At 43.7% G+C, this 15,167-nt stretch overlaps 1 long non-coding RNA gene across 2 annotated transcripts; it reads right to left on the bottom strand.

Moving 5' to 3' along the window:
- Positions 1-1,359: 1,359 nt before the first annotated feature.
- LOC117307863 (uncharacterized) lies at positions 1,360-15,138 on the bottom strand. Of its 2 annotated transcripts, XR_012325595.1 has the most exons (4): positions 14,827-15,138; positions 14,249-14,382; positions 2,102-2,195; positions 1,360-1,607 (listed from the first exon to the last, which is right to left on the bottom strand). It is a non-coding gene; the product is annotated as an uncharacterized lncRNA (long non-coding RNA). The 2 variants fall into 2 exon arrangements; XR_004521750.2 differs by having other exon boundaries at positions 14,249-15,127.
- Positions 15,139-15,167: the final 29 nt, after the last annotated feature.

Consider the following 15,167-nt stretch of genomic DNA (forward strand, 5'->3'; position numbering starts at 1 on the left):
TATTTTTGGCTGCATTGGGTGGTGCTGTGCGCGGGCTTCTCATTGCGGTGGCTTCCCTTGTTGCAGACCACGGGCTCTAGGCGCGCGGGCTTCAGTAGTTGTGGCACGTGGGTTCAGTAGTTGTGGCTTGCGTGCTCTAGAGCGCAGGCTCAGTAGTTGTGGCACACGGGCTTAGTTGCTCCGCGGCATGTGGGATCTTCCCAGACCAGGGCTTGAACCCTTGTCCCCTGCATTGGCGGGTGGATTCTTAACCACTGCGCCAGCAGGGAAGCCGGGACGAGCGTTTTAACTAATGACAAATTTCATTTCAGGATAAAAAAGGCGTGCTTTCTTCTGGGCGGCTGCTACAGCAGGGGCGGGTCCTTCCTCCGAGGGACCTGCGCCCCCAAAGGAAGACCCTTGTAGTCCGGATCTGGAAATGAGGAGTCTCAGGTTGCAAACCCAGGTCAACAGAAGACCTGCGGGCAGAACCAAGGAAAGACGAGGCGGAAGGACTGAGAGCCCTTGCGTGGGTCTGGTCCCCCTATCCAGACGCCAGCTCTCGCCCGGGGGCCGGACATTGCTGGGAGCTCAGCGAGTCCCCTTGCCAGTCCCCGAGGGGGCGAAGAAAACTCCTCCTTTGCATGATCCATCCTTCCAGGTTGGCAGGATAAAGAGCACAGGGACCGGGTCTCTAAGCCATGTCTCGCTGCCTGTTATCTGGGGCCTGGAAAGTTCTGAACCTCCCAAAGCCTCAGCTTCCTCATCTGATAAACACGACAATAAAAGTCCTTTCCTTTTAAGGTCAGTGTGCAGATTAAATAACCCCATATATTTTAGAGGCCCTTGCTCACGGATTAGTCACCTGCACCTCCTGGGTGTTGATATCTCATCTGTGTTCACATTACAAAATAGGGCATTTACCACAGAAATCTACACCTTCCTGAGTTGGTTATCTGTTGGTATCTCTAATGAAATTCTGAGAACCTCAAGGGCAAAGACTAAAATTAGACCTAGTTCAGTTCTGGTTGTGCAACAGCTAAGTGTTTTTGAATGAACGAAGGGAATAAATGAATGACACAGGTTTGAATAAATAATACAGTGTTCCAGCCATGAAAAATAGGAGAGTGTTTGGGTAGGGTAGGGATCGTACCTTTTTGCTTTTATAGGCTGTTTGGAAGTTAGAGATAACTTACAGGAAGCAAGCCTAAGATCCACACAGAATCCTGACCAGGATGATGCAGAAATTGGGTCTATGGCCAAGAATTAGAGAAGCAAATAAACAAACATTTAGATCTTAAATAAAATATTTGGTTTGGGGGCTATGGGTGGTAGATCATGGAAACCAAGGCAAGATAACGGGGATACAGTAAACAACTATGTGAGAAACCATTTTTATCAACCACAAATTTCAAAAAATCATTTTTTTTTCACAACTGCAAGGTTTTCATCAAACCAGCTTCTTATTATCACAAGTTGCAAAAATTATCTTGCTCTGGTGACAAACATTTTTTGAAGCTTGCTGTGCAGTCAAGGCCTGTGTGGACAGACTTGTATGTTGTTGATGCTTCTGAACATAAAGCGGAAGTCGAAAATTGCTTCCTTGTTTTCAGTCATCCAGGAATGCCCTGTGGAGGAGGAGAATTATTAATAGAAGAGCTGCTACCTGTGCATAAAATGCACCACTCCTGCTTAATCAATCTGAATGGCATATCATTGCACATTATTTACTTCTCATATATTTCTTCAGAAAAACAACAGGCTCTCTCCTCTCAGATGTAGCACTTGTACTGCTGGGAGTACAACAAATAGATGCTAATGATTAAATGGAGATTTCAAGATGTAAGCAGATTCTGTCCAAAGTCTATCATGATGAATTGTTCATTCATTCAAAAATATTTATTTGAGCATATTTTATAACCATGGAAAGTATGTTTGGATCAGATACAATGAAAGGTATGAGAACAGGATCTAAGTCCTCAGCAAGGATCTCACCTATACACACATATTTCCGGTTTGTTCTCCCATCTTGCTCCCAGTTTGCTAATTACCATACTTCTCTCTCCTAATGTTCTGTTCTTCATCATTACAGAGTTTTCTTTCCATATTCTGATCTACTTACTTTTTCTTCTCGTGTTTCATTAGCATTTTCCCAAAGTTTTTTGGAGTTCTTTCGTAGATTTTCAGCCATTTATACATTTCTTAAATATTTAAGCCTTTGAATAAAACAAACATTCAAAAAATGCATAAACATTTTTATCAAGTAAATACTGGTCAAAGACATTCTATCTCCCCACAAATTGATTATTAATTACAAAAGGAAAAATAGTAGCTTCACAGCAGAGAGATCTGTCAAGAGATCAAAATTAACATCACCATGATGTGCTTCCTGGGACAATAGAAAGGACACAACATCGCCCACATAATATTCTTGCCAAAAGTGCATAACTTGTATAACCCACACTGTGGGGAAACATAAAATCAAATATAAATATATTTTACAAAATAACTGGTGTTTACCCTTCAAAATGACAGTGTCAAGAAAGACAAAAAAGGGAATTCCCTGGCTATCCAGTGGTTAGGACTCTGAGCTTCCACTGCAGGGGGCACGGGTTCCATCCCAGATTGGGGAACTAAGATCCTGAAAGCTGTATGGTGCAGCCAAAAAAAAAAAAAAATGCTGAGAGAGGAATAGCTCCAGATTTAAGAAAACTAAAGAGATAAGACAATTAGTGAAATGTATAATTCTGCATTGGATATTGGAAGCTGAAAAAGTGCTGTAAAAGACATTATTGAGATAACTGTCAAAATTAGAATACGGCAACAGTATTGCATTACTGTTCGGTGAGAAAATGTCCTTATTCTTAAGAAATCCACACTGCTGTATGAAGGATTAAAGGGGCATGAATGTATGCAACTTTAAGTTATTTCAGAAGGAAACATATAGAAAATAGTAAAAACAAATGTGGCAAAATATTAATAATTGCTTAATGTGAATAAAGGGTACATTTAAGTTTGAAATTACTTCAAAATAAAATTTTAAAAAAGAAAAATGAATTTTATCTATATTAACACTTTAAAGTATTAATTTCAAAATGCAGAGCACATCTTAAGCAAACATGTTACACTTTAGAGAAATTCTATGCTTCATTTTAGTTTTTATTTTTATTTATTTATTTCAGGTAGAAGTTGTGACTTTATTTATTTATTTTTAACATCTTTATTGGAGTATAATTGCTTTACAATGGTGTGTTAGTTTCTGCTTTATAACAAAGTGAATCAGCTATACATATCCATATATCCCCATACTTCCTCCCTCTTGCTCTATGCTTCATTTTAAGAAGAGCAAACATTCAGAAACCACGCTGAATTAGTCACTTCCTGCCTCTCACCCACCCATGGTGACATCTGTCAACTAACAGACATGGTTCTCACGTGACACTGGATGTTTGCATGTCTGTTGGTTGAAATGATCGATCACATGAATATCACACAAAAGTGAACCTTGGGAAGACACACTGTGATGCAGAATGTGACCATACTTCAGCTTGGCGATATTCAAGGGTTTGGCTGTGAGTGTGAAGAGAAATCGGGTGAGAGGGGTGTCATGACTTAGAAAAGAGTAGTGTTGGGCCATATCAGGAATATTTTAAAATAACTTTTGGAGTTTTAGGTATACAAGCAAGAGGTGTAATATATGTTCATTGACGAAATCTTAGAAAATACAGGTAAGCAAAAGGAAGAAAATAAAAATCACCCACAACCCTACCACCCAAGATAACTGCTGTAAGCGTTTTGAAGTTGACATAGGTCTGAAGGATGTTCACACAGAGGCTGAAGTGTCGTTAACAGTGTGGCTGTAGGGCCGGCCCTACCCCCATTCTTCAGTCGTGAGGCCTTGGCTAAGCTATTTGGCCACTTTACATCTCAGTTTTCTTTATCTGTAAAATGGAGAAAATACTACTACCTTGCTCAAAGTATTGATATAAGTAAGTGAGTTAATATTTCTAAAGCACTTTAGAACAATGCCTGGCATATGGTGAAACAATATGCATGTTAACATAAATTTTCTTTTTCTCTTCTTTTTTTAAAACAAATACTGGGACTTCCCTGGTGGTCCAGTGGGTAAGACTCTGCACTCCCAAAACAGGGGGCCCAGATTCGATCCCTGGTGAGGGAACTAGATCCCACATGCATGCCACAGCTAAGAGTCTGCATGCTGCAGCTAAAAGATCCCCCCATGCGACAACGAAGATCCCCTGTGCCACGACTAAGACACGGCACAGCCAAAATAAATTAATTAATTAAAAAAAAAACCTGAAATACTATAACAGGTAAAACTAACCTATAGTAGAAAAAAATCATAACAGTGAATCCCCCTAGGGACAGAGATTGATTAAGAAGGGCATGAGGGAACTTTCTGGGGTAATGATAATGTTCTATACCTTGGTGGGGGGTTGAATTTACACAAATTTATGAGTTTGTCAAAACACTGAGAATTTTACACTTAAGGTCCGTGCATTTCATTACATGTAAATTTTATTTCAAATGAACAAAAAACTGTAAGCAAATACTGAAATATTGTTAATGATGTTCATGCTAAAGTATTTAGGGGAAAGTATACTGGTGCCTGTAATTTACTTCAAAATGCATCAAAAAATAAGGTGGATTGATGGATGGATAGAGGGTTGGATAGATGTGCAATAAAGCAAGTATAGTAAAATGTTAATGTTAGAATTGAGGTAGTGTTCATCATAAAATTCTTTCAGTTTTTTGGTATGACTAAAATTTTTCATAATATATAAAACATGGGGAAAATAATATATAATACTGTGGTACTAACTTGCTGTTTCTGCTCTAAGATGTATCATGATAATCCTATGTTATTAGTCTTTTCTATAAATGTAATCATTGTAATATCATATTCTATAGATTAATGTAATTAACTAAACCACTATTACATATTTCAATTAATTCTGAATTCATTACAAAGCAGTGAGAAGAATGCTTCATGAAAGAACTCTCATTAATACCCTCAAAGATTTACGAGAGGACATTTTATCTATGAAACTAGAACAAGATACCCTTTAAAAAATTAGAGTCCTGGGGAGGGAGGGATAAATTAGGAGTTTGGAATTAACAGATACACACTAAAACAGATAAGCAGCAAGGACCTACTGTATAACACAGGGCACTATATTCAATATCTTGTAATAACCTGTAATGGAACAGAATCTGGAAAAGAATATATATGTATATGTGTGTATATATAACTGAATCACTTTGCTATGCACCTGAAATAACACAACATTGTAAATCAACTATATTCAATTAAAAACAAATTAGAATCCAAAAGGATTTTTTGGAAATTAAAAACTTGATAATAGAAATGAAAAACTCCATAGAGAGACTGAACGATAAAACCAAAGAAATCTCCCCAAGTTACAGTGAACATGCAAAGGGCTGGAAAAGAGTAGAGAAAAATTACAAGGGTCAGCCAAGTAGGTCCAACATATGACAATTTGATGTCCCAGAAAGAACAGGGAAAAAGGAAAGGAGGAAATCTCATCAAAGAAATAATGAAACAAGTACCCATAACTGGAGGACATGAGTTTTCAGATTGAAGCTGAGTGCCCAGCACATGGATGAAAATAAACCCACACCAAGGTATCTTCAGAACCCTCAGGACAAACAGAGGATTCTACAAGTTTCTAGACAGAAACAGGTCACATACACAGGATCAGAAAGAATGGTGTCAGACTTCTCAGCACAGCATTAGAAGCAAAGAGATGAAAGAACAATGCCTTCAAAGTTCTGAAGGAAAATGGTTTCCAAGTCTAGAATTTTATGCTCAGGCAAATTACCAAACAAGAGAGTAGGAATAAAGAGGGTTTTAGCCATACAAGGTTTAAAAAGAAAACACAACCTCCCATGTATCCCTTTTCTTTCTTTTTTTTTTTGTTGAATTCTACCAGTCTTTGAGCACTTCACCTACTATATGCTGTGTTGAGTATTAGTTTCATATCTTTTATTTTTTCATTTTTTTTGGCTGCAGAGCTTGTGGGATCTTAGTTCCCAGGCCAGGGGTCGAACCCAGGCCCCTGCAGTAGAAGCACGGAGTCCTAACCACTGGACTGCCAGGGAATTCCCTGTACCCCTTTTCAAGAAGCTGAAACCACCACCTTGCTGGCTGCCCAACTGCCTGCGCTTCCAGGCCTCCTTGTGGCCTCGCCTGCTTGGTAGACGCCCAGGGAAGCTGAGGCCAGCCTCTTATGCAGACATTCTGCCTCATCTGACCTTCTCCTGGTGCCTCCATCTATTGGGACCACATTGCCCTTTCTTTGCACAGCTGGGTTTGTGCTTGCTACCCGTTTTCTCAAAACTGAGCAATATATATATTTTAAAAATAAAGTTATTTATTTTATTTTTTGGCTGCATTGGGTCTTCGTTGCTGCACACGGGCTTTCTCTAGCTGCAGCGAGCGGGGGCTACTCTTCATTGCAGTGCAAGGGCTCCTTATGGTGGTGGCTTCTCTTGTTGTGGAGCATGGACTCTAGTTGCGCGGGCTTCAGTAGTTGTGGCACGCGGGCTCAGTAGTTGTGGCACGCGGGCTCACTAGTTGTGGCACACGGGCTTAGTTGCCCCGTGGCAGGTGGGATCTTCCCAGACCAGCGCTCGAACCCTTGTCCCCTGCATTGGCAGGCAGATTCTTAACCACGGCACCACCAGGGAAGCCCCCTGAGCAATATATTGATTACAGATCATATACAAGTAGTAAATTTATAAAGAATGGCTCACATAAAAGTCAGGAAAGTGGTTACTTCTGGTGGGGGGAGTGGGAGGAACCACTGGAGGCCCCCCATGGGGTTTCTGAGGTTCTAGGGTGATGGGCACATAGGTGTATGATCTCTTTTCCTATTTCCTTGGCACCTTGGTCTCTGGCAGGAATTAGTACTCCAAGCCTTCCCTAAGCCTGCCCTCAGCTGTGCCTGCCTCTGAGAAGGGCTTACGCTTGGTGATCCTCCTCACAACGGGCACAGTCACGAGTACATGGCAGGTATCGTGTCCATGCTTGTTGGCTTATTAAAAAGTTGGCTGCAGGGAGTTCTACGGGAAGTTCAGTGGTTAGGACTCCACGCTTTCACTGTTGAGGGCCCAGGGTCAGTCCCTGGTCAGGGAACTAATATCCCACAAGCTGTGCGGTGCCACAGGAAAAAAAAAAAAAAGTTGGTTTGATACACAGTTGGGAAGACTATGGTGCCTCAGGAAAATATTATTAGGGCTTGGGATCTGGAGTTCATCCAAACTGGCAGTCTGGGCTGGGGGCTTGGAGCTGCCAAGATGAAACCAAATTGGTGCCCAGAGAGAAAGGTGGGCAGGAGTGCAGTAAGATGCAATGCAAGTATGGTTTTTTTCTTTAAAGGCTCCACTCTGCCATAGAAATTGGAGGGAATAGCACGGTAGGAATCGGGGAGCCCGAGAGAGGATCTGCCCAGTAGGAGATTCAGCCGGTCACAAGTCTGTCCTCCGTCTGTGATAGAAACCAGTCCTCAAAACTGCAAGCCACCAGCTGCCTGATTGGTTCTATCAAGGAGCCAGTATGAGCCATGCCTTAACACGTGACTGCCTTTGCAGGGGGTCAACATTTCTATATAGTTATGACATTATTTCATTTTTAAACGAGCATATGGCAATCTGCAGACAAAAATGAATTCTCAGTCCCTTCAAGTCAATCGCCTGGAGAGGCCACATATTCAGCCCAACAGTGCATTCTGGTACAGCCGCCCAACCTACAGCCATGCTGCGGGATATACTTGATGCCGGCAAACTGCCATCTCTGTGAGGGCTGTAGTTTGGGGAAGAGCCAAGGGTCATTCAGAACCCAGTGCACTGTGTGGAAGGGCCATCAGGTTTGGTAGGACCATTTGGGATAAGAAAAGAAGGATATGGCAAAGAATGAGGCAGTCTTCCTGTGTTTGAGTCACAAACTGTCTCCAAGCACTATTTCCTGGCATAGTTCTAGGTGCCCAGCAGCCCTATGGAGTAGGTAAAACTATCCCCGTTACACAGACGATGCACCTGAGGCACAGAGTCACTAAGAACTTACCCAAGGGAATTCCCTGGCAGTCCAGCGGTTAGGACTTTGTGCTTTCACTGCAGGGGGCCCGGGTTCGATCCCTGGTCATGGAACTAAGATCTCCCAAGACGCGAAGCGCGGCCAAACAAAAGAACGTACCCAAGATTGCACCGCTAGTAAGGGGTAAACCTGGGATTTGAACCCAGGCAGGCTGACACAAGACTCCATGCTTTAAAAAAAAATTTTTTTTTGATGTGGACCATTTTTAAAGTCTTTATTGAAGTTGTTACAATATTGCTTCTGTTTTATGTTTTGGTTTTTTGGCCCCAAGGAATGGGGGATCTTAGCTCCCAGACCAGGGATCGAACCTGCACCCCCTGCATTGGAAGGCGAAGTCTTAACCACTGGATTGCCAGTGAAGTCCCAAGATTCCATGCTTTTAATCACTACATCAAACTGCCTGGAAGGGAACAAAGTTTTTTTAGAAACATGCACCAGATGAAATAATTAGAAAATCAATTTTGTCTCTACATACTTAAATCATATATATATACATATATATATATATAAAAATATATATGAATTCTGTCTGGTTTCCTGGTACAGTCCTGGAACTAGTATAGTGATTGGCACATAGGAGAGAGTAAATTTTGCTACATGAAGAAGTGAGTGAATGAATGAAGTAGTTCAAAGTATGCATTACTGGGTGAACTGATGTTCTAGGCAAATAAAGAGGGCAGTATCATTTATTGATTCCCTCTTGATGTAGGACATTGTGTTTCCTGGAGTCATCTGATTTAGTCTCACTCTAACCCTATAAGGGGCATGTTCAATCCTAGGTCAGGAGCCATTTCACCATCCAATATGCAAGTTACCTTTAAAGGGCTTTTAAGGGTGACCCAGCACTCCTCTTTCTCAGCCCCAAGAATTCAGGCAACTTAAAGGCTTCCTGGATACACCAAAGACAATCACCTAGTCCCTTGGTGTTTCACTCTCATTTCTAACATTCCATAACCCCTACCCATGGTCCTTCCATCAGGTGTACCTGATCTCCTGCTCTACCTCCTGCAATAGCCTCCCGGCTCTACTCCCTGTCTCTGGTTCCCCCACCGCTGACTCTCCCACTATCCATCTTTTTTTTTTTTTTTTTTTTTTTTTTGCGGTACGCAGGCCTCTCACTGTTGTGGCCTCTCCCGTCGTGGAGCACAGGCTCCGGACGCGCAGGCTCAGCGGCCATGGCTCACGGGCCCAGCCACTCCGCGGCATGTGGGATCTTCCCGGACCGGGGCACGAACTCGTGTCCCCTGCATTGGCAGGCGGACTCTCAACCACTGCGCCACCAGGGAAGCCCTCCCACTATCCATCTTACCTAGCACTGTCAGCATCACTTTCTCCATAACTAGCTCTGTGAGGAAACCCCTGTAAAGAGGATCTGCAATGAGATGGCCCGGCTTTGAGGCAGATGAAGCCAGGCAAGTCAGTTATCTTCTATGGGCCTCAGTTCCTTCCTTGGTAAAATGGGAAAAAAATCAATATATTTCATAGAACTTTATGGCAATTAAATGAGATTAAATGCAACTGAGCAGGACCCTGTGGGGCCCTCCCAGGTACAAAAGCCTTTACATGTCTCCTGTTTCTTATTTGTAGGAAAAAGGCTTCAGCCTCCTAGACTTTCCCTGAGTTCCAAAATGCAGATGCAAACAGTTACTAATTAGGAAAGGGAGGGAATGCAGAACCAAAGGAAAAACAGTCAAGAAACAATAGTGGGCTTCCTTGGTGGCACAGTGGTTAAGAATCTGCCTGCCAGTGTAGGGGACACGGGTTTGAGCCCTGGTCCGGGAAGATCCCACATGCCGTGGAGCAACTAAGACCGTGCGCCACAACTACTGAGCCTGTGCTCTAGAGTCCGTGAGCCACAGCTGCTGAGCCCACGTGCCACAACTACTGAAATCCGTGCACCTAGAGTCTGTGCTCCGCAACAAGAGAAGCCACCGCAATGAGAAGCCTGCGTACCGCAACGGAAGTGTAGCTGCCGCTCGCCACAACTAGAGAAAGCCCGCACACAGCAACGAAGACCCAACACAGCCAAAAATAAATTAATTAATTTATTTTTAAAAAAGGAACAATAGTACAGCAGTTAAGCAGAGTCCTAGTTCCTCCTCAAGGGATATACATAACAATACATTGGAACTTCCCTGGTGGTCCGATGGGTAAGACTCTGCGCTCCTAATGCAGGGGGCCCAGGTTCGATCCCTCGTTGGGGAACTAGATCCTGCATGCATGCTTCAACTAAGAGTCTGCATGCCGCACCTGAGAAGTCTGCATGCTGCAACTAAGAGTCCACGTACCACAACTAAAGATCCTGCATGCCACAACTAAGACCCAGCGTGGCCAAAATAAACAAATAAAATAATAAATAAACAAACAAATAAATAAAACAATATATCTTTGAGTTCTTCTGCAGAAACTAAGGCCCCCACCCAGGTGGAGGATGGTAACTTCAGGATGAGGACAAGATTCCTGGAGCACCGCCCTGTTACCTCACCACCAGACAATCAGAAGAAAGTCACACACTCTGCAGCCCTAACCACAAATTTTGCCTTTAAAAACTCTTCCCTGAAAACTATCTAGGAGTTCGGGTCTTTTGAGCACTAGCCACCCCTTCTCCTTGCTTGGCCCTTGCAATAAAACTTTCTCTGCTCCAAACTCCAACATTTTGGTTTGTTTGACCTTACTGTGCATCAGGCCCACAAACTTGGGTTCAACAAAAGGGGGTATAAATTCATCCTTTTGCATGTGAATATCCAGTTGTCCTAAAACCATTTGGTAAAAAAACTTTTCTCATCACACTGTTTTGGTACCCTTGTCAAAAATCAATTGCCCAGGGAGTTCCCTGGTAGCCTAGTGGTTAGGATTCAGCACTTTCACTGTGGAGGCCCGGGTTTGATCACTGGTTGGGGAACCATCCCATGTGCCAAGTGGCATGGCGTGACCAAAATACAAAAAAAAACAAAAACAAAAAAAACAATTGCCCATAAATGTAGGGGTTTATTTTATTTTTGGATTCTTGATTCTATTCCATTGAGCTATGTGCTTATCTCTCTTTCAAATTTACAACACATTGGATCAAGCGTCATTCTACACGTTATGAGGACAACAGCTTTTCCCCACTGCCAGGGGGCTGGGAATTCTCAGGGACACATTCCCTGCCCCCCTTACCTCTTGTACCAATTCCTTGTTTTCACTGAATTCTCTCTCAGCTTTGAGTCTTGTCTTCTATAACCTAGCTCTTCCCACTCCATTTCAACTTTCCCTGGATACCACCTCCATTCCTTCATGCCCTAGAGTACCACAAACACAGTAGTGTGTGGCAAACTCCTACTCAGGATTTGAGTAAATGGAGAATCTTTAAAAGTTCATACAGGCAGCAACTTAGAAAAACAATTTAGATATCACTGCCTAAAAGTGCATCAGCCAGTTTCTGTGATGGTAAATTTTTCCTTGTTTGTGACTCCTTTAGGTCCTGGCTAATTGTCATCTTCCTGGGCTCTCTTGTTTCCTGGATACCTTTCTTTTTTTTTTTTTCTTTTTTCCTTTAACATTGCTTTACAATGTTGTGTTAGTTTCTGCTGTATAACAAAGTGAATCAGCTCTATGTATACGTATATCCCCATATCCCCTTCCTCTTGCGTCTCCCTCACCCTCCTTTTGCCACACCTCTAAGTGGTCGCAAAGCACTGAGCTGATCTCCCTGTGCTATGCAGTTGCTTCCCACTAGCTATCTATTTTACATTTGGTAGTGTATATATGTTAATGCACTCTCTCACTTCGTCCCAGCTTACCCTTCCCCCTCCCCGTGTCCTCAAGTCCATTCTCTACGTCTGCGTCTTTATTCCTGTCCTGAACCTTTTCTCTTTTTTTTAGATTCTATATATATGTGTTAGCATACGGTATTTGTTTTTCTCTTTCTGACTTACTTCACTCTGTATGACAGACTCTAGGTCCATCCACCTCACTACAAATAACTCAGTTTCGTTTCTTTTTATGGCTGGGTAATATTCCATTGTATATATGTGCCACATCTTCTTTATCCATTCATCTGTTGATGGACACATAGGCTGCTTCCATGTCCTGGCTATTGTAAATAGTTTCAATGAACGTTGTGGTACAGGACTCTTTTTGAATTATGGTTTTCTCAGGGTATATGCCCAGTAGTGGGATTGCTGGGTTATATGGTAGTTCTATTTTTAGTTTAAGGAACCTCCATACTGTTCTCCACAGTGGCTGTATAAATTTACATTCCCACCAACAGTGCAGGAGGGTTCCCTTTTCTCCACACCTTCTCCAGCATTTATTGTTTGTAGATTTTTTGATGATGGCCATTCTGACCAGTGTGAGATGATATCTCATTGTAGTTTTGATTTGCATTTCTCTAATGATTAGAGATGTTGAGCATCTTTTCATGTGTTTCTTGGCAATCTGTATATCTTCTTTGGAGAAGTGTCTATTTAGGTCTTCTGTCCATTTTCAGATTGGGTTGTTTGTTTTTTTAATATTGAGCCGCATAAGCTGCTTATATATTTTGGAGATTAATCCTTTGTCAGTTGCTTCGTTTGCAAATATTTTCTCCCATTCCCTGGATACCTTTCTCTTGCCCTCTCTACATGTCAGCCTCCAACCCCCACTCCTCCTTTTCTGATGAAGGGCACTTTAATTCTCTCCTTGACTTACCTTCACCAAAACTCCCCAGCCTCACCCTTTCTAATAAAAAGGCCTATGAAGTTTTCCCAAGCGTTTCCCCCAACAGAAGAACTCCCATCTCTGACGTAAACACTGCCCCTTCCCTAGAGTGAGGAAGCACAGTTTGCATCTTGTTTTCTAAGTCACAATATTTTTCTTCCTGTTTCAGTGTGACAATCCTCTTTTGGCTGCAGCCTCCTCATGTGGGAAGCTGAACTACTCCATCTCCAAAGCTCCTTCCAGTTCTGATGTCCAAATCCATCTAAATTACTAACTGGAAAATTATATTTGATAGAGCTTGCTTAGAGAGGAAAAGGGAAGATGGGGAATTTTCCTTTTTTCCCTGCTTCACAGATTTGCCAGTGGCCCAGGCTCAACTGTGAACCTGAGTACCACTTCTATCTAAATGCAGAGCAGAATCCCTAAAATACTTTTCAGACCCTTTTGTGTCATCTGTGTGATCCACGGCATGGCCACGGAATGAAAGTCAGTCCTGAGGATTCAGATTTAAATAATCTTCAGTGAGCCCCCACCTTGAGCCAGGCACTTTGTATCTGCTTTTAATCACACCACCTCATTTAATCATAAAAGTCCTCAGAAGAAAGTTTCATTGCCTCAATTTTAAGGATGGCAAAATGACACTCTCTTAAAGAGACAAGGTAGCTACTCAAAGTCACACAGCTGCTGAGGAGAAGAGCCGTCAAAGGACTTGACTGTGCCTTGGAAGGCCCAGTTAGATGTACAAAAACACGGTCAGGGTTGCAAACTCCAGGCCTACAGGGACCAGGCAGCTAACACCAAGGAGTGAGGGCTTCAAGTAAGAAAACAGGTGCGGTGGGAGGCGCATACACATGCTCTAAGGGTGGCAGTTGCTGATAAGCCCTGGGCAAGCAGCCACGTAGGAACGTGTGTCTCATGTGGCTCGTATTCTGATTCTTTCCTAGATGCTGGAAATCCAGATTGTGTGAACTATCCCAATTTTTTAATAAGGCACCAATAATGAGTCAAGCAAAATACCCACACAGGTCAAATTTGGCCCAGCAGACGGCTATTGAGGATGAATTCCTTTAGCTTCCCTTCATTCATCTTTCAAAAGCAAACAGGCTGGACTTCCCTGGTGGCACAGTGGTTAAAGAATCCGCCTGCCAGTGTAAGGGGACACGGGTTCGAGCCCTGGTCCGGAAAGATTCCACATGCTGCGGAGCAACTAAGCCTGTGCGCCACAACTACTGAGCCTGCACTCTAGAGCCCGCGAGCCACAACTACTGAAGCCCCGACGCCTAGAGCCCGTGCTCCGCAACAAGAGAAGCCACCGCAATGAGAAGCCCACGCACCGCAACGAAGAGTAGCTCCCGCTCGCCACAATTAGAGAAAAGCCTGCGCGCAGCAATGAAGACCCAACACAGTCAAAAATAAATAAATTTATTTAAAAAAAGAAAAAAACGGGCTTACCTGGTGGCGCAGTGGTTGAGAATCCGCCTGCCGATACAGGGGACACGGGTTCGTGCCCCGGTCCGGGAAGATCCCACATGCCGCGGAGCGGCTGGGCCCGTGAGCCATGGCCGCTGAGCCTGCGCGTCCGGAGCCTGTGCTCCGCAACGGGAGAGGCCACAACAGTGAGAGGCCCGCATACCGCAAAAAAAAAAAAAAAAAAAAAAAAAAAAAAAAGCAAACAGGCTCTAAATGAGGTAACCATTCAGCTATTCGTTGCCATTCCACAGAGCAGAACTGGTTGATTGGGGGAGGGCAGGGGTGCCTTCTGGCCCTGGGGGGCTTTGTTGTTGGAGAGGAAATTAAATCACTGTCTTCAAGGAGTTGGCCCCCTGTTGTTCCTTGGGCGGTGGAGAGGGCCCTGCTGTGGAATGGGACAAGCGTTTTGGGAGCAAAATGGGGTTTCCCGGATGCCCAGAACGAGGGTTTCGGAGGCACGGGTTTTAGATGGGATGGGGGGGGGGGGGCAGAGCTTTTTTTCAATTGTTTAATATAGAGGAAAAACCCAAAGGAAGATACCAGATACCAGAAACACACACACAACACAGTTCAGTCCCTCGCAAGGTGCTTGAGTTTCCTCAGCCGGAAATGGGGCTCATTAGCCCCTCCTTGCCTGCAGAGCTCACAGGACTGTTACCAGGGGAAGAAGCGCGTGGGACAGGATAGCGGGCTAAGCAGGCATAAGATGTGAGGAGTCCTGCGGGACGAAGGCCGGAACCCGAGATAGGGAGAGTACTGGTCCGGAACCGTCTTTCGAGAGTCCCGGGATTTGCCGGTCCCGCCCACCGAGCCCACACGGTCGCAGAAAACCGGAGCGCATACCCCGGAGATATGCCTCACCAGCACTTCCCGGCGCACGACCCGGAAGCGGAAGGGAGCC

The sequence above is a fragment of the Tursiops truncatus genome, chromosome 14, assembly GCF_011762595.2.
Source record: "Tursiops truncatus isolate mTurTru1 chromosome 14, mTurTru1.mat.Y, whole genome shotgun sequence".
Classification (NCBI taxonomy): Eukaryota; Metazoa; Chordata; class Mammalia; order Artiodactyla; family Delphinidae; genus Tursiops; species Tursiops truncatus.